The sequence below is a fragment of the Cuculus canorus genome, chromosome 2 (assembly GCF_017976375.1).
Source record: "Cuculus canorus isolate bCucCan1 chromosome 2, bCucCan1.pri, whole genome shotgun sequence".
NCBI classification, from domain to species: Eukaryota; Metazoa; Chordata; class Aves; order Cuculiformes; family Cuculidae; genus Cuculus; species Cuculus canorus.
In genome coordinates, this window is record NC_071402.1 from 66,394,552 (window position 1) to 66,414,274 (window position 19,723).

General features: G+C 36.8%; 1 long non-coding RNA gene across 1 annotated transcript in view; it reads left to right on the forward strand.

The window, feature by feature from the left end:
* The first annotated feature begins 9,370 nt into the window (after window positions 1–9,370).
* Window positions 9,371–19,723, forward strand: part of LOC128851094 (uncharacterized) — a 49,215-nt gene continuing 38,862 nt past the window's right edge. The window contains exons 1-2 of the long non-coding RNA XR_008448351.1: window positions 9,371–9,471; window positions 13,597–13,683. This is a non-coding gene — a long non-coding RNA (uncharacterized LOC128851094). The remainder of the gene's footprint in view (window positions 9,472–13,596; window positions 13,684–19,723) is intronic.

Genomic DNA, 19,723 nt, shown 5'->3' on the forward strand with positions numbered 1-19,723 from the left:
AAATTGCAAAAGCTCAGATAAGTATAACAACTTTCTTGTTCTATATCAAAGTGATATAATAACTGCCATATTCTCTATATTTTGCCGGCCACTACACGTTAATGTAAATTTGTTTAAAAATGAGTTTGGATTGATTTAAAACTCACCTTGTATTTTCCTAGAAAGATGACCACATCCACAAAAGCCTTGCAAGAAAGTGCAGCAGTTTTTCTGAAGGCTGATAAAAAATGTTTTTTGGTTTCTTTTTGTATCTTAATGTTCAACACATTGGTTTACTGAACATTTTAACAGATTGGTGATACTTTCAAAATGTTTTTGTTTTAGCAAGGAAAATTAGGAGACTCAGGTCATAAATTGCTTTTCAATTTTTCATTTACATAGGAAGTGCGGCCTGCAATTACTTTAACAATTTTGGATCCTTTGCCTCTTACAAAAACATATTTCTTTTCTGGTGGATTTTTTTGAGGGATGTGCATGTTTGGGTTTTGTTTTGTTTTTTAAATGCTGAAGACTGTTACTTCTAGATTTTAGTTATGACCTACAGGGCATGTGGTTCTTTGACATGAAGTTTATTTTTCTAAACCCACAGCTTGATATTCTAGCACTTAATTTCAGAATGCAGCTTAAATCACAGAAGCCATAATATGTCAAATGATCCCACACTTGCAGGGGGAAAACAGTAAGTAATGAAAAAGCTATGATTGCTTTTCTGTCCCTCCAAATGACAGTTATCACCTCAGTGACCTGCTCCGGGCGGACCCATCTAAACATGACACACTAAGGGATAACGTCATCTAACAGGGTAGTTACAAAAATCAATACAAAACCCATTTCAAAGATACTCTGTATAAGAATCCTGATGTAACATTCATTTATTGAATAGGCCTGAGGAAAAAAAAAACAACTTTTCTGATATATATGCTTTACCTCCTAAGCAAAGGAATTCTGTAGGTAAGCAATAATTGTATTTTTCAATCTATTATTTAGTCTTGCCAAAGCTCAGCCTAGAATCTAATATGTGGATGACTGCTATAACTCAATTATGAAGCCTAAGCCAAGCTCTAATGCATCTGTAATGCAAAAGGAACATAACAAGACAATTGACTGTACTTCTTTTAGTTGAGGGGTAGCTGTCTGCATTTGTGCAGGGATGAACAAAAACAGAGGCAGACCACAATGTTGTACTTTTCACTGAAGGATTGGACATGTTCCGTAGTTATCTTCGCTCATGAATATAGAAGGTATGATTGCATCGTTGAAACAACTGCTGGCTCGCAACTGACTGAAAATAGGTTTTGATTATTTACTTTCACAAATGACAATAATACTGAAGCCTGGAGCAATTTTATGCCATCATATGCCATATTCTGATTGGTTAAAAAGTAATTTAGGAAAAACTAGTATTTATTTCCTTATGCTTACCAATCTCTTTTCTAAGCTCTATGAGCTCTATTCCTCTCAAGAAATAAATAATAAATATGCTATAGATCTTCAGTTTTGATTTCTTACAAAAAGACGCAGTATAACCTGGTAGTTTTAAACAAAAATCATAAAGATGGTCTTGCTGGATGTTAATATGAAAACATTTTTTATGTTTGGGAAAAAAGTTTTAGTAGATATCAGGATTTTTTTATGTTGGCTTTTATTGCCACTTAATCGCTGTAAAGATCAGTATTTTTTTTATTCTAATGACTCTTGAGGAGTTTTGTAGTACAATATGGGATCAATCTTGCCTTCACTCTGAATACAATTCTGCCAATTCCACAGTCATATTGAGAGGTGTTTGATCACTGAAATTGTCTCACTGAAACAATCTTGCAGACTTTGAAATTAAAATGTAAGTAGAAGATTAAAAGAGGAACAGGTAGAAGAATTAAAAAAAAAAAAAACAAATATGACGGTTTCTGAGAAAAATGTAATGATAATTTATGCCTTTGGTAAACAAGGGTTGCTCTTCCAGTCTAGGAAGACACCCAGTCATCCATCCTCATGCCTAAAATATCAGTAAAATTCAGCAATGAATGTCTCTCATCACAGAATTCAAATAGGAATGTTCAGAAATGTTAGTTGCAGTGTTCCCCAAAGCACTGATCTGCTAAAGAGCTGATCTGACACTCTTTATGTATCTCCCAAACCCAAGTAATCTTGTAATAGGCATCTCTCTTCATTGGATCATCTCTACTTTCTGTTCCTTGCCATAGATAGTTGCCATTTCACATGCAGAATGAAACCTGGCAACTGAAACAAAATTTCCTGAAGCAGAATTTCCTGTGAGACACGACCAGTATTCTCTTTCTGAGAAAACTGTACCTTAACGGTGTCCTGTGTTTCCTCCAAAGACATGAACTGCTTGAATAATTCATGTGCCTTAGGCCTTTGTATTCAATTCAGTCTGAGAAGGCCTGGAAGAAGTAGCTCTTGAAGAACAGTACCCCATTCAAAACATATCCAAGTATGAAAAAGAGATGTGCTACAGTCTGTGAATATACCACATAAGTTCCATGCAGAAATATACTATTATGATTCTTTTTAGCATATCTCATTAATTGGCAAGAAGGACTTTTTGAAATAATTTAGGAGGCTTTTAGTATTCATCTAATACGTATTCAAGTTATGTTAAAGAAGAACAGACCCTGATGCAATTGGCATGGTAAAGCTAATATTGAGACATTTGAATATGCATCTCATTAAGAAGTGTTAGTTAGTGTTAGAAGAACACCTTATTTGGGAGCGTGATTAATATCAGAGTTTTCTTTAAAAGAAAAGAAAATGGGGGAAGGAAGAAAATCCACTGCCAATTATCACTGACTAGGAAACATCAGCTGATGTTGCGCCTTAGTTTAACGGCTGTTGTATGAAGGTCTGTTTCTTATGTTGCTCAATTACAGATGTTGGTATACTTTTTTTCTGCTTTATAAATAGTGATTGCTTGCTTTCATCTTCCAGTCTCTTGTTCCAAGCAATATATAACTGCAAGAAAAATCTTGTGCATAAGCCTACCCTAAGAGATTTCAGCTACTATCCCCACAATATCTTTTGACTAGGGCTCCAGTTCTCTGGAAGTTAACTCATGTTTTGGTTTTGGGAGATCTACAGCACAGCACAGGCAGGAACTGACAGTCCTGGACCAGGGCAAGTGGCAAGAGGGGGACTGAAATGGGCTCCCGGGCCATGGGTGGGGAGGAGAATGTTCTGGGATGGGTAAGCAGGGACAGTGAGGGCTGGCAGCACCTTAGGGCACTGACACGCTATGTGGGAGCTGAGGTCTTTCTAGGTTGTTCGGTATCTTAATGATCGCTGTGCTATGGGTAAACATCATATGAAATCAAAAGATGGGATATTTATGGGACCATAGTTTTCCTTTATAATAGTTATGATAACTGTATTGGAGCCGGGAGGGCACATCTGGTTTTAAAGATGTCTTTAATTAGTGAATACCGTTTCTCTTCAAGCAATTAACACTAGAAGTTTGGTTTCACAAGGACTTCATATTAATAAAACTCTTAAGAATAAAAGGCTATAGCACCGTGCTTATTCAGATGTCTTAAACCACAAATACACAGCTGGAAATGATGTTTGGAAAAGCAGTAACAGGCTGTACCAAATTGTGAGCTCAAGAAAGCAGTCATTGTGAAAGTGCAGTTAATGAAAAAATGGCCACAGCGCCTTCTAATTGGTATCTTACAACACCTTGGAGGAGCAGAGGCCTACAGTGGCGAAACAGCCCAGTAAGGAAAAGAGCTAGAGTCTGCATGATTGGTTGCCCACTGGGAGCATACAAAAGACTCCATCAGCTGTTCTTCTGATGTGTCAGTTTGCATCTTGAGAAGAGTAAATGGCTTTAGAGGAAAAAGCAGGGACAGTATCAGATGTTGCTTAAGCCACAGAACTTGTGGCTTTATCGTTAATATCCTGGACCTCTATCACCATAGAATTTCTTCTAACAGAAATTTGAAGATCTAAACTGATTATTAGGCACAGGCTACTTTACAGAGTTACATTCATCCCTTTGGGATAACTCAACAGAAATAAAGTAATCTAACGGTCTTGATTTCAAGGTGGATATTGTCTAATCGAAGTGACACTCCAGGTTCAAGGAAGAACTGGTTTAGTTTCACTTGTCTATTGCTTTATGAGGTCCAAGTGCTTTGGAGTGTCTTAATAATGTCAGAAAACAAGTATGATAGACTCCAGATTTTGAAATCTGGAGTCGTCTTTATTTAGCAAAATGTCTCTATTTGTTTCCACAAAGATTTGGGGGAACATTTTGGAAAAAAATAGTGGACTCTAAAAACATCAACATTCTTAGAGATCAAATTTCACCAGCATTTTAGCAAAGAGATGCTCCCTTTGTCCAAGAATGCTGTCAGATGCTACAAATGCCGCCTTACTGTGACACATAAGGGGAACAGTTCCAATTACATGACTGAAGCATTGACACTTGGCTATGCCACCACCTCAGGAAGCTGCATGTCCAAGTCAGCAAATTGCAGCAAAATTAAAACTCCCTTTCTGTTCTTATCAAACACAGTTGTGCGGATCCTTGCTTTCTTGGATGTTATTCTGTAACTTGATCTCAGTACCGAATTCTTGTCTTATTTTTGCAACATATTGTTGCTTTGACCAGAGTGTGAGGGGGATGCCATGTTTGTTGAAGCTCTTGCAGATTTTTTCGATAAGCACTTTGATTTTTATATTTGAGTATTAGAGTGTTTGCATAGTAATTCACATTAGAAAAAAAACACAGGGAATATAGGAAATCTGAGAAGGTACTTCTGGTTCTCTGCTTTTGGTAAAGGCAGTCCACGACAAATTCTTCCTTCTAAGCTGGACACTCTGTCCTCTATCTTCTTGCACATTTTCTTTCTCTCCTCTCAGTTACAGTCTGAATCTTCTCGTGCCCATGCACACACACAATCTGACTCTCCAGAAAATATGTCAAAGCCTTTTAAGATTTGGTTAATTAAATACCTAGTTAATTTAAGATCTAGTTAATTTCTTTCCATTAAAACAGCATTAAGTACGAAACCATATCATACCTCAGTCATACCCTGGAAAGTGCTGCAGAAATATCAATCACCACTTTTATAGTTAACACACTTCTCAAGACAAGAACCACTTTATGTTTTCATAGGACTGGCCAGTTCAGCATGACGACAATGAAACCAATGTAATTCCTTGGGATGTATATCAAGATAGTAGCAAAGCACATCTAATTAATCAAAGGGGTAGAAGTAACTGCAGCACATATGTAAAGCTGGGGATGTCCTGAACCAGAAGTAGCCAATCAACCAGTAGACTGAAAACTAGTTGCATCAAGACAGGTGTATGTTGGCAATGGTCTAGCTCATCATTTCTGGTGGGGGAACATCCTTAGATTTTTCAAGTATTGCAATGACCATCTGGCTCATATTTGTAAATCAGAGTTAGGGACTCATTTATATTACAACTGTGCGTTTTTACCTTTGCCCTTATTAGTTCAAAAAGAGGTGATATTCTATGAATAAGATATATAACCTCATTAAATTACTCATGAAGTACTTTCCCTGCGTAGTTTTAGCTGCTGTTTAGTAACAGCATAAATGTTTGCATTTTTGAATGGTAAAACTGGGTCCAGATTGACCGTGATCAAGTTGGGCAGCAGGGGTGAGAGAGGGCTCTGCAGTTGAATGACAGGTCAGTGTCATGTGGACTGAAGCATGCAAACTGTATTAGGCCATGGTAATTGGGAGGGGAAGGGATTCAACTACTTTTATTTTCTCTCCTCACCCAATAAGTACACTCTTGAAAAATGTCAGATTTTTTTTCGTTCTATAGGTATTGTAATGCATTTATGAATTTTTGATCTAACCAGAGATACCTTCAGAATATTATAGTCTTCTGTGTATTACCAGTGTCACTGTGCCTGGATAACACATTGCCTTCATGTCGCACATCGGTATTTTGGAGTAGCCATTTCAGAAATCAGAGTCAGCCAAGTCAGATCAGGTCATAATGTTAACTATACTGTATCTTGAGGGAAACTCAATCAAACCCAACCAAACTTTTTGTAAGGCATCACAAATCAGCCTGTATTAGCATCACATGGATTATTTATGAAAATGCTGTTGCTTGTCTGACAACCTAGGTGACATTACCTCTGGAGGATGAGCATCACCATGGCAAAACAGACATGTCACCGTTAGACATTAGTCTACTGTAACTAATTTATAAGGCTGTCCTGTAATTTGTTTTGATCAGGCAGCTTGAATATAGTTGAAGCGGATGAAAAGGAGGAGGGAGTGCAGGGAGAGAAGAGGGAGAAAGAAAATTTAATATAATTATTAACTAGAGAATTAAAAATTGTAAAAAATAAGGGAAGGAAAAGCTTAGCATTTTTTCTGTCTCTATAACTTCTGTCTTTACACAAAGACATAGCTCAGAGCCTCTAAAACAAGGTTTCTCTCTGTTGTGGAAAATTTCCCAGACTATTTCTAACTATGCTTTCTACGTTTTTAATTTGTTCAAGATATTATACGATAATAATCTTCCTCCTTGTGGTTCCTTTTTTTAAAAAAAAGTATGGATTTACTCTAAAAGCGACTTTATGAAAATGGCAGTAGAGTTAATCATTTTACAATAAATGTCATATCAAGTTTATCTGTCAGGAAGAAAAAGGGAGTGTTCCAAACTGTGAGGCTTAAAAGCTGAAGCAGTTACAAGCTGAAGCAAACATGTAAAAGTGGAGCTTTGAGCTGTGTCTCTTCTGACTTATCAAATTCTTCAGTAAACCTGCAACTTAAATAATCTTTTTTTAATGCTAGTTGATAAATAAAATTAGATATGGAAGAAAGAATCAATAGGCTATACATGAATATGTAGTAGTGAGCAATTCTTCAGCTATAGTTGATAACCGCTAAAAACAGATGGACAGGTGTCATAATTACATAATAATACTTCAGACCATAAACAACCTTGAAATTATCTAAGTTAGCATAGACCCTGCTTATGCCTGTACTGGCATATATAAAGCATCCTTTCGGGCTGTAATTTGCATGGCTCCATCCTGTAACTCAGTTTTGAAGGACGGTATTTTCTGTAGCAAAATGGAAGATTACTGTTCCAAAAGGAAAGGTATTCTGCTTAGAGTCAGAGGCAATGAAGGAGGAAATCAGAGATTTAAGGAAATTACTAAGCTTTAAAAATCCTCAGAAAAGTACGTCATAGTTCACTAAAGTGTTTAGGAAAAAAAAAAATCCGTAGTCTGAGAAGATGCTGATGTTGTCACAGAAACTAACAATTTTGGAGCTGGTAGTCTTCTTGTTAGTTGTAGTAAAATTAAAAAAAAAAAAGTTCATTCTTCCTCTTTTTTTTTCAAGCAACATCCACACCTTTTCTCCAATTTTCTTTCTCAATATTACAGCTGCAGAGTAGCCAATATTATAGTGCTGATACTATATCCCTATTAATTCAATCAATAGTAAATAGAGAGGTAACAGAAAAAATATAAATGGATTTTGATTTCTTGTAAGCAGAGATACCAAATATGTTAACATTTCTTTTGAAGAATCCCATCAAAATTTACCTCTTCTCTCCTGCAGCGTTTACCAGACATTGTACAAACTTAAAGGAAAACCTGCCTTCATCACAGCTTCTAATCTAAATAAAAAAATGCAACAGGATATATAGGGATGAAGGGTGGAAGGATAAGCAAAGTATCAGGAACAAGGACTGCTAATAATAATTAGATTTGCTTTTTCCTTGTTTTATGGCTTCTCTGATGAATCAGGGAGGAAACCAGGACAAATACGTGGGTGTAATTTGTCTGACAGTAATGTGAACTTTTGCTCTATAATCACAGGATAATGGTTTCTTTACCTGTTATTACTTGCTGGTGTCTCAGTTCCATGCTGGGATCTCTGGCTTCTAAAAACATGGCTGGGAGTGTCTGAACTCTTTAAAATCTTGGTAGACACATTTGAAAGAAAAAGAAAGGAACTGAAGAGGGGGAAGTACGCTGCTGGTGTTTTCACTGCATTCATAATTTGAGCAGTTATATAAAGTATTTGTTCTATTTAATTAGTATTATGAAATACCACCAACTACTAGGATTGGAAAACATATAGGTCTCTGTCATCATAACTTAGCATAGTTGCATCCATTTGAGCGAACCAGTTTTTCTGGTAAGTTTTTTCTTGATTTTGGTAGGTCTAGTTTTTCTCAGTCCCTCACAAATTTTCCCAGATGCAACATTCTTCAGTCCTCCCCGTAAAGAGCTTGCATTACTGGGAATAATGCCATGTTTTCTCCTATATTTTTCCCTGATTGGCAAAGTATTCAAACCACAGAGCAGCATGGTATAAATATGTTTTCCTCCTGCCCCTTCAACCCCTTCAATTCTGATCTACTTACAACACATTTTTGTTGTACATCAGTCATATTTCTGGGAAAGACAAAAAAGAAATGCAACTAGGAATAGCTTCTACAATCATCATCTATAACTCCTCTATAATATCAATTAATTTCCATATTGCTAAGAAATTAATTAATACTGTCATAGAGTCCTGTACAGGCAAATTCCTTCCTGAATTTGGAATATCTACTATGAAAATATTATATAAACAAGGCAGCAGTTTTTCTTAGCTCAATTAATTACCAAATTTATCAGTTTTTCTAAGAACTGCATAGAACATAATATTGCACCAAGCTAGTTCTTTTCCATAGTGGTTCTAAATTCCAAGTTTAAATTGTGCTATGCAAACAACCCAGCATTTAGATACCTCCAAATATATCAAGTTATGACATGTGCTTGGTGAATATATTTACTCTTTAAAGAATATTATCATATGATATCACCATTTTATAGTGATCTCTTCATTGGAGAGAAGGCAAATAGTAGCAGCAGCAATATACCCCACATAAACACATTTCTGTTTTAGTAGTTTTCTATGCATTTCTTGCATATACTGATCTTTCATTGCTGCAGCTTGTGAAATTTCATCATAAAACAAAAAAACCCCAATCCTTCAGTAAAATCAAGAGCAACTATATTAATCTTTAATTTGAGGCCCTTTCCTAAAATTCCCAAAATAATTTTTCTGACAAAAAGATGAGTTATTATAATGTTTTCATTAATGAACTAATTTTACAAGTATCAACCCAAGGAGAAATTGTCTAATAAAAATACTTGTGGAGGGTTTTCTTTGTTTTACTTTTCCCTAAGCCAACAAGTTTGGAAATTGAATAACAATTTTAATATAGGTGTTGGGTTTTGGATTTTTTTAACAGTCTAGGTTATTTGAAAACTAAGGGGTTTGTGCAGTTCATTATCAGTCCTGAATAAATCTTCAGAACAGGAGGATCTCATTTATCTTTTTTAAATTTCCATTAGGTATACAGTGACCTGCAAAATATCTCCTCTTACACACAATAAAGGTTTGTGACAAGAAGACGGAAAGGCGTGAGAAGTTCCTCTAACCCCAGGATGGATATGTAAGCAGAAATCTCCAGACTCTACCCTTGGAGACTGAACTCCAAGTAACTAGTTAGGAAACCTTTTGTTAGAAGAATGTGGTGAAAATGTTCTTTGTATCCTTACAGGTAAACTGGTGCAATTGTCTTCTGACCGAGTGCTTAGGGGGCTGCTACCAGTTTTATGGTTTTACTTTGTGCAGGAAGGCAGCTTTAGGCCTGCTGGGCAATTTCTTCTTGATTCTGCTGAGATTGTCTCAAGTGAGAAAAAAAACCTTAAAATGTTTGCATCAAACCCATAATTTTGACATTTAGTTCTTCATCACCTTCTATGATGTGAAATTCTGCTGATCCTCTAAATGACCAGGGCTGGAAAACATGTTAATCCTTCAGAAGTGTCTTTCTCAAAATAGTTCTAGGAAAATGAGGAACTAAAATAAAAAAAAAAAAAAAAAGGAAGGCAAGATGGCCCAGGAACAAAGTAAATAAAACAATAGACAAGACTGCTGTACTTTGATGTAACTTCACTGCTGTTACTTATTCACTGTTGCATGTGAGGAAACCTGGGAAGAAATATCTTTGGCTGCACTATCCCTCTACATACTCCCCCATATGCCTTATTTACTGTAGGAAGGTAACCCAGGTCAAAAAAAAAAGTAAAAGGCATAAATGTCCCTTGTAAGTAAAATTTGTACCTGTAGAATTGCTGCCATGATTCAATTGAAATCACAAAATGGAGTAATTTTACTATCTCTTCATTGGCTGGACAAATCCATTTCTGGAAAAAAACCAAATGCTCATATTTTGGGCATTCTTCCCTTCACTGTTCCTTTTGTTGACAATGTCTGAAAAAGTACAGGAACTTACAGAACAGAAGCTTTGACTTACGAGAGAGGGAAAATTTATTTCTAAATCTCCATTTGCCCACTTTGTCTGGCTCAAAAATTTAAGCAAAAATATTTTGCAAACCCAAAAGAGTGATGTTAGGTAATATCCAATAAAACAAGGTCAGGTAGGGGTTTTTTTAAGAGTGTTTGAGAAAAATGGTAACAAAATATTATTATTTATTAATCAAATAACCAATTATTTATTCATCAAAGGAAATGAATCCTGAGTTCCTGCAACCTACATCATTCTTAATTCTCTGTTTAATATCCCAGTATTTGTAATTAAGAATGTGAATAATACTGTTTTTTCTAGTAGATGAAAAATTTCACAGTACAAAAACATAGCAAAATTATAATATTCACTGCAGAAGTGATCCAGAATGAAAATCTGCATTAAATGCAAACCATCATGGATCTCATAACACTGACAATATTAAAAAACATACTTAAAGTGACTTTCAAGATAAACTTTTTTGGTGAACAATAATGCTTTTATACTCCATTTCTAGCTGAAATAGATTCTGTGGTGTCAAAAAACCCATTTTTGCTCAGTGTAATTTTCCCTTTAGTGTTGACACTAATTTATATGTTTGTCTTTGCTGTGTCTGGCTGTCTCTTTTCATGAAATCTGAAAGAATTTAACCTTTGAGACCCTAACCTCTGAGCTGAATTTGACTGAAATTGGCCAATTGGTTCAGAAATGGTTGTAGAGGGAGGGGCTATTGTTTGCCAGATGTACAAACAGGCAAGGCAGTCATACAACGTCATTTTTAAAGACATAAGATGAAGAAAATTGACTGGTTGTTGATTTAGGTTGTTGGCTTGTGTCATGCCTAGTCTTTCTGGCTCCTTTTTTTTCCCCAAAATAAAGAGACGTGGATGTTCAGTGTGTTTGACATAAGGTAAAAAAATATTAGTAATATTATCAACTGTGAGCTTTTCCTGTTTGTTGCACTACTGTAACTATAACTGTGAAAAATTACAAAACACTGAAATTGCTCAGGATGATACACCACAAAGCTGATTATTTTTCTTTAGCCATTACTTGGATAGACCAGACAAATAATAATACTGTTGTAATGGTACTGTCAAGGTTTCCTTCAGTGAACCAAGCAGTTTCTTATACTTCATCATAAACATATATACATTTTGAAGATTATTTTTTCCCAGTATATTTGAAATGGCCATTGAGTTTGGATCACACGTGTTCAGAAACACATGTATTGAAGACCCATAGAATTGTGAGAGATCATTACAACATCAAACTCTCTTCTGTCATCAGATTTGTCTGATACTGTAAAATGCAACAATTAGGTATCTGTTTCTGAAGAGTTTCTAGACATTGTCCTTTGCATATGAGACACATACAAGTAGACGGAGTTGTGCTGTCTGTTTTTTCTTATCTTCAGCCTTGGCTAATTTCTGATTCTTCAGAAATGAGTGAACTTTCTTTTTCTTGTCCCTTATCAAAATCTTTAATGAGGAGGTATGTGTGTGCATGTGTGTGTGCGTGTCTGTGTGTGTGTGCGTGTGTGTGTGTTTGTGAAACATCACTGGCTCCCATAGCAACGTAAACCAGTAGGTGTATTCCCATCTTACATTGTGCTCATTGAGCAAAGTGATCCTGCACATGTAGTAGGCAATCTGTTTCCTCCTTTTGACCAGATGACAATAATGTCTTATTTGTTGTTTTCATTCATTCCTTTGGCACATTTATCTCCTACATCCCTGACAGGAATAGGCTGGAAGCAGTTCTTATGCATTCAATAGTCTTTAACTAGAAGTATGTGTGAATAAAACATTTGGGGTTTCACAAATATGTTTGGGATTTTAGGACGAAGAAGGATGAACAAGTGCTGTCCCTCCTAGACACCATGGGACAAAAAGAAAAATGTTGCAGATAACTTTCAAGACCATCTTCCTGAGTTCTGAAATAGTGCAACACAGGAACTGACACAACTGATCTGAAAACAGATATACTTACTTAATTTTTTAAGCCATCCGGAGTTTTCTCAGAATAATATACAAAACCACAGGACTGGTTTATCAATGTATGAACAATTTAAAATGCTCAAAAGAGAGATGTCCACACTAAGAAAACTGATTTAGCAAGTGGGATTTTAATGTGTGTGAGAATGGAGGTTTAAATAATTTTATCATTATTCTCTTATTCATATAACTTTTTTTTATCCTGTGAAGCTTCTGACAGATGGGTGCATTTCATCAGTTAATGATGCTGCATGCAAATATAATACCATTTCTCATCTTCAAATTTGTCATACTTAAAATTATCTTCAGCTGATAATTTAATATCTCCTTGTTATTGTATTATGAAAAAGGCTGCACAGAGGTGCCCTGTATGTCTTTTTTAAGCTATTCATTATTTTGTCCCATTTTATTAATTTTCAGTGTGAATTATATAGTTTCAGTCATCTCATTCACTCTTCCTACTGATTTCCTGCTGAAATGACCATATTTCTAATAATTTTACTTTGATTCTCTGTATAACTGCTCATTCTCAGTGAACCACCCTCTTGGAGCTCCATATTGTACTGTCATACGAGCTTTTTTCCCCTTTCAGCAAATGCAAATATTTGTCCGTGCAATCAGGATGATGTACTGCTACGCACACAAAATTCACATCTGCAGAACTCTCAAAGCCACCAATTTTTGCTGGGACAAATGAAAACTACTCTAACTGCCTATGTAGGACATGGAATTCTTATTATGCACATACAGCCATTGGTACATATGCATATGTCTATGTACGCATACAATTTTGATTGATTGGTATTTTTGCATGTCTTCAATATATAAAGTTAGCCTAGGATTTTAGGATACTCTGCTTTCAGCTCTGGTGGTCTGACTGATTCAAACAGAATATATTTCAGAGAAAAACAAAATCTGCAGTTATCTGTGTACTAAATACCAAAATTAAGGTCTTTCCATATAATTATCAATCATTGCAAATGCTGGCACCGCTAAAACAAGAGATATGTGTAAAAAAAATAGAACAAAATTCCAAAATGTAAGCAGAAGACAAGAAAATGAGTAAGTAGCAACTCATGAATTAAGCAAGGATGGAAGGATGGATGGAAAGCTGCCAAACATACTGACCAGTTCTCAGTTGCCAGATAATTAAAGTGCAACAGACAAGAAATGTTTTCCTTATCTGCTGAAATCTGCTTTGTAGACAGCTAGTCCAATAGACTGATGGAAACAAAACATTATCTGTCTGCTATATCTCTGTTCTTTTCAGATATTGACCCAACTTCCAGGAATGAACCCCATGTAGTAAAGGCTACTACCTTTATCAAAATTGCAGACTTATACCAGAGAAGATCAGGTGAGTTCCTAAAGCTTAATAGAATTTAAATTACAAAGCACAATGTATATTGGTGTGGTTTGGAAGTCCTCTCCAAGGGTAAATCCATGGAGCCAAGCAAGTCTAAGGTAAGACCAATGACTTTTTGAGAAACAATGGGATGTGCTAAAGGTGAGGAAGACAAGGTGTATTAGAGATTAATCTTAATAAATGTCTTAGTTATAACTGAATGATAAATTTCCTAACTATGCATGGAAAAGTGATGAAGTGCAGAGATACTTCTTTTATGCTGTCTACTTCCTATTACTATATTATTCCTATTGTTTAAACTATTATTTATGCAGATTAGGATCTCCACAATGCCCCATATAACTTTCATTTCTTTGGCATCTTTCAGATCATTTGAAAATCTGGATAGATTACATTTTCCAGCTTTCTTTATCCTTATGTGATCATCCTTGTTCTTATAAAGGACTCCAACAGCTTTGTGAAGCAAGACTTCAGACCTGAGTTCCTTGAACACTGCACCATGTATCAGATCATCTCAATGAGAAATTTTTCATCTGGTCTTTATGTTCCACATTCTTTCAGCAGTTCAGCATTAGCAAGACCCTCTGATAAGTCCTGCATAGAGAAGGGGTCATTTGGAGAATAGTTCCTATCCTTCTGCACAGGAAACAGATGGTAAACATTTGCTGAGTTTTCCTACTATAACTATCTTCTCTGAACATTCTTTATGTGTCCGGCTACTTACTGGCCCGACAAGTGCTCTGGCTAGTTTCCTGCTCCTGATGCGTTTGAAATAGGGTTTATTAGTTTTACACCTTTTGGACATTGTCCTTCAAGCTCTTTCTTCTCCACCTTTACGTTTTTAACTTTCACCTTGTGGGCAGTATGGTGTCTTAAGTCTCTACAGAACTCTACCATACAGTTAATAGGATCACGTGGATTTCAGTTCTGCCTTTAGGACAAATTCTCTGAATACATGTCTTTGCTTCTGCTTTGGAAGAACGGGACATAAACTGCTGCAAGAAAATTGTAGACTTTCCTCCACTAACCCTTCAGCGATAGTAAAGAATTATCGGTAAGGAACTGGTATTTGTGTGATTGAGGAGTAATAACTGGTTAATGAGCATTCTTATACTGGAGAAAAGCCAGATGAAGCTGACCTTTGGGCTAAAACATCTCTTGCTGTGTGACCCAGAAACAACTCAGGCTTTGGACAACTGACACCTCTGTAACTGTGACAAACCCATACTGTGAAGGGTAAGAAGACACTACTAATCAAAAGGACAGATCAAATATAGTCTCATATTTAATCAGTGCTTTATTCACTCTTACGACTTTAGATTTCTCCCATGATTTTTAAACGTTAGGGTTGGCAACTCTGGTATTTACATATTTAAAATTATGGAATCTTAAAGTGTTTCCCAGCTTCCCGAAGTTTTTGCTATGACTTTCAGACCTGTGCTGACGTGCATACTTAGCTGACAGTGCACTGAAGGAAAAATTATGTCTGATCCCAGAAACTATTTAATTATTGAGGTATTTTTTAAATGTTTTTCCTTAATTATTTTTTATTTCTCTATATGCTAAAAGTTTCTTAATTTTAGGCATTATGCAGTGGCAAAATAATGATTTTGGATATGTTTGGCATTTATTTCTTTACTGTTGATAGTAGTTATTTATCACCATTTTTATTATTTTGAGTATATTTAATAAGATATATAAAAATAGTTTAGCCTTTTTTTTCTGATATCAAAAACCATTGAGTGATGGCAGCCACTTGGCAGAAAATTAAGGCTATTCCAAGATCTCTACTAGCCTGATGCAGCCTCCCAGACAAAGTCCCAGTGGGTGCATGTTGCCACCCAGATGCGGGGCTGCAGGGTGTCCCCCCCTCTCGCACTGTTATTGGACACCAGTGAGGAATTCACTTGTGGGAGTTGTGCTCAGGTAGAGGAACTCCCTTGATTGGTGACAGAGTTCAGGGAAGAGGTGGGTAGACTGAGGACAATCAGAGAGTGTGAGAGGGAAATCGACCACTGGAATAATACCCTATGCTCCCTGTCTCAGATAAAATAGGTGAGCTATGGGACTAGATGGGATCTACCTGGGGGTATTTAGACAGCTGGCAGAAGTGCTTGCCAAACCCCTTTCCACCATCTACCAGCAGGTTTGGCTGACTCACAAAGTTCCACTTGATTGGAGGCTGGCAGATGTCATACCCATTTAAAAGAAGGGCTGGAGGGAGGATCTGAGAAACCACAGGCCTGCCAATCTGACCTTAGTGCTGGGGAAGATCATGAAGCTGGTCATCTTGGGTGCTATCATACAGCACATGAAGACTACCAGCTGATCAGGCCCACTCAGCGTGGGTTTATGAAAGGTAGGTCCTACCAAACTAACCCAATATCCTCCCATTACAAGGCGACCTGCTAAAAGGATGAGGGAAAGGCTGTGAATGTAGTGTACTTGGACTTCAGTAAAGCCTTTGACATCATTGCTCACAGTATTCTGCTTGAGAAACTGGCTACCACTGGCCTGGGCAGGCATACTCTCTGCTGGGTAAAAAACTGACTGGATGACTTCACAAGGAGTGGTGGTAAATGGAGTTATATCCAGTTGGAGGCTGGTAACAAGTGGTGTTCCCCAAGGCTCAGTGCTAGGTCCAGTTCTGTTCAATATCTTTACCAGTAACCTGGATGAAGGGTTTGAATGTACCCTTAGTAAATTCGTGTGTGACACTAAGCTGAGAGGAAATGTTGATCTGCTTGAGGGTAGGGAGGCTCTACAGAAGGATCTGAACAGGCTGAGGTTTAACAAGGCCAAGTGCAGAGTCTTGTGCTTGGGACACAACAAGCACAAGGAGTGTTATAGTCTTGGGGAAGAGTGGCTCAAAAGCTGTCTGGCAGAGAAGGATCTGGGGGTGTTGGTTGGCAGCCGGCTGAATGTGAGCCAGCAGTGTGCCCAGGTGGCCAAGAAGGCCAATGGCATCTTGACTTTTATCAGAAACAATGTGGCCAACTGGACCAAGGAAGTGATTCTGCCCTTGTACTCAGCACTGGGGAGGCTGCACCTCGAATACTGTGTTCAGTTTTGGTCCCCTCACTATAGGAAAGACAATGAGGTCCTGGAGCGTGTCAAGAGAAGGGCAATGAAGCTTGTGAAGGGACTGGAGAAAAAGTCTTATGAGGAGTGGCTGAGAATTGGGGTTGTTTAGCCTGGAGAAGAGGAGGCTGAGGAGAGACCTTGTCACTGTCTGCAGCTACCAGAAAGGAGATTGAAGACAGGTGGGTGTTGTTCTTTTCTCCCAAGTGATAGGACAAGAGGGAATGGCCTCAAGCTGCACCAAGGGAGGTTCAGACTGTACATTGGGAAAACCTTCACTGAAAGGGTTATCAAGCACTGGAACAGGCTGCCCAGGAAGGTGATTAAGTCACCATCCCTGGAGGTATTTAAAAGACTGGTAGATGAACTGCTTAGGGATATCGTTTAGTAGTGGACAGGTACAGTTGGTGGTCTCAAAGGTCTTTTCCAACTTAGGGATTCTATTATTCTATTAACATAGTTTTGGAAAACACAATAGCAGGGCAAAAAATGTCTTTCATTGGCATATATTCTTGTGAGACAATGATATCTGAATATTGCCTATCCTGATCCCCACTGGGATCCCTGAGTCCACAGAGTGATCCTAATTGAATTTTCCCTGCCTAAATAGAGTATGCCCTCTTGTGAACCCGATTTGAGCATGATGACAGGATGAGATGTCTGAGATCTTCACCTCTGTGAGACCCAGGGCCTTCTTTTTATTAGTCTATTATCTAAACAAATAACCTTTCAACAAAACAATTTGCATTAATCCAACTTAGTGGTTTAAACCTCTCTGTTTTCCTTTAAAATATCTCAATCAAGTTTCAAGTAAAATTGCTTGAACTTTATCTCTTAAAATATGCCTGCATATAACAAGAGATATCTATAATTTTTTAAGTTAAAAGAGTAGAGGTGTTTCAAAGGGTAAATTAGTGTATGGGTCAAAGCAAGTTCTTTCTGCTGTGTAACACCAAGCACAAAATCCTTTATCAACAGTTGTATTTTTATTTATGCTAAAATGTGTTGGAAAATTGAGATGAATCTTGGATATTTTTTCTTTTTTCTTGTTTCATTCATGAAGAACTTAGTGTTCCACCATTTTGTTGCATAAAATTAAAAATCTGCACCTACAGTGAGCTCCGTCCATGTTTACTGAAGTAATCACACAGGATTGGTTCTTTATGATGTTTCCTGTGTAGATCCACTTGAAATAGGTAGCAGTACAACCAAAGCTTATTTAAATTTATGGGGAAGTTGTTAGAAACTTAATGAATTTCATTACTCCATTAGGTAATATGATTTTTTCAAGTCTTTCTTTTTTATGTATAAGAATTTTATGTAGAAAATAATCTAATTTAGTTTTCTCTTATTTTGAAAATTACAGATCATTGCATGATTATTTGCACACGTCCTGAGTTAATAAATAAACCTATATCTGTGTAATAATTCTAGTGTTTTTTAGAAGTTATAATTGTTTTATGCATAGCAATAGTCCTGTTGTCAAGTTACCTTCTTGTGTATTGTCTATATTTTAATGTTTTTCTTTCAATTTCATATGCAGTGAATAGAGACTAGGGACTAAAAAGGACAGCTAAACAAAGTGTTTAAGAATTGACAACATTTAAAGAACAATGGAATGAATATTTAAGATTTTGTATGTAAATAGAATTGTGTTCTTAATGCTTCTACCTGTTGAAGTTGTTGTATTCAAGATATGAGTTAACAATCATACATCCCACTCTTTGCCTTTGTCTAAGTTGTTAATTTTCCTTCTTTTCTTAATATGCTGAACTGGATATTTCTAACACGGGTCAACTCAACATAATCTATAGGTTTACAGGGTATTTTGTATGAAGCTGCCTGGCATGTTCAGGGGAGCAAGCATGCCTTTTTGAAAATACTCGCAGGAATGATAAGCTACTTGGATGATGTCCTTTCTAATTCCACTGTATTTTGTTTTCAAGATATTATTCTATGAAGTTTCTATGACACTGCAAATAGTTTCAATTGCCCAATTCCTGTTGAGATTTGGGTTTACATATACTGGCCTGCAAAGAAAATGTGATGCAACCCAACTTCACACCTAGGAAAAACAGTAACTAAAACAATTCAACCCATTGACTTGCTTAGCACATTACAGGCAGACTATAAAACAGGGTACAACATCACAATATTTTTTATTTTGGCTGGTTTAGATTTTTGATGGCTAGGGCTTCATACTGAATAGCCAGAATTGTTAAGTGCCGAATGCTCCTCCATCAGTCATCTAGGCTAACCTCCCTGCCATGGGTAGGAACATCTTTCAGTAGATCAGGTTGCTCAAAGCACTGTTCAACCTGACCTTGAACACATCCAATGATAGGGTATCTACTACCTCTCTAGGCAACCGGTTCTAGTGTTTCACCACCCTCATCATAAAAAATTTCTTTATTATGTCCAACCTCAATCTGCTTTCTTCCGGCTGAAAACTATTGCCCTTTATCACGTTGCTATAGGCCTCTCTCTCTGTCTTTCTTATAGGCTCCCTTTATGTATTGAAAGATAAGAGCAAAGAATCCCTGGAGGTTTTTCTTCTCCAGATTGAACAACCCCAATTCACTCAGCCTTTCTTCACAGGAGAGGTGTTCCAGCCTTCTGGTCATTTTTGTGGCTGTCTTCTGGACCACATGGTTGTCTTACTCCTTTTGAGTAAAAGCAAAGAAACCGTGATCTTATAAATATTTTTACATATGCAACAGAGATCCAGTGATTTTCCAAACTATGAAAAATTGAATCTGTTATTGCCATGTTTGTACCCTTACAGCTATTTTATCACTCCTGAAAAAAAGAAAGTTGGTTTTGGTTAAAACCAAAGAACTCACGGTTGAAAATTTCATATTAGCTTCAAGTCTCTCTGTTCTTTCTGTTCAGTTCAGTTGTCATTACATTTTGTCAGAAAGACACTGGAATACTCTTTCAGCAACCCTCC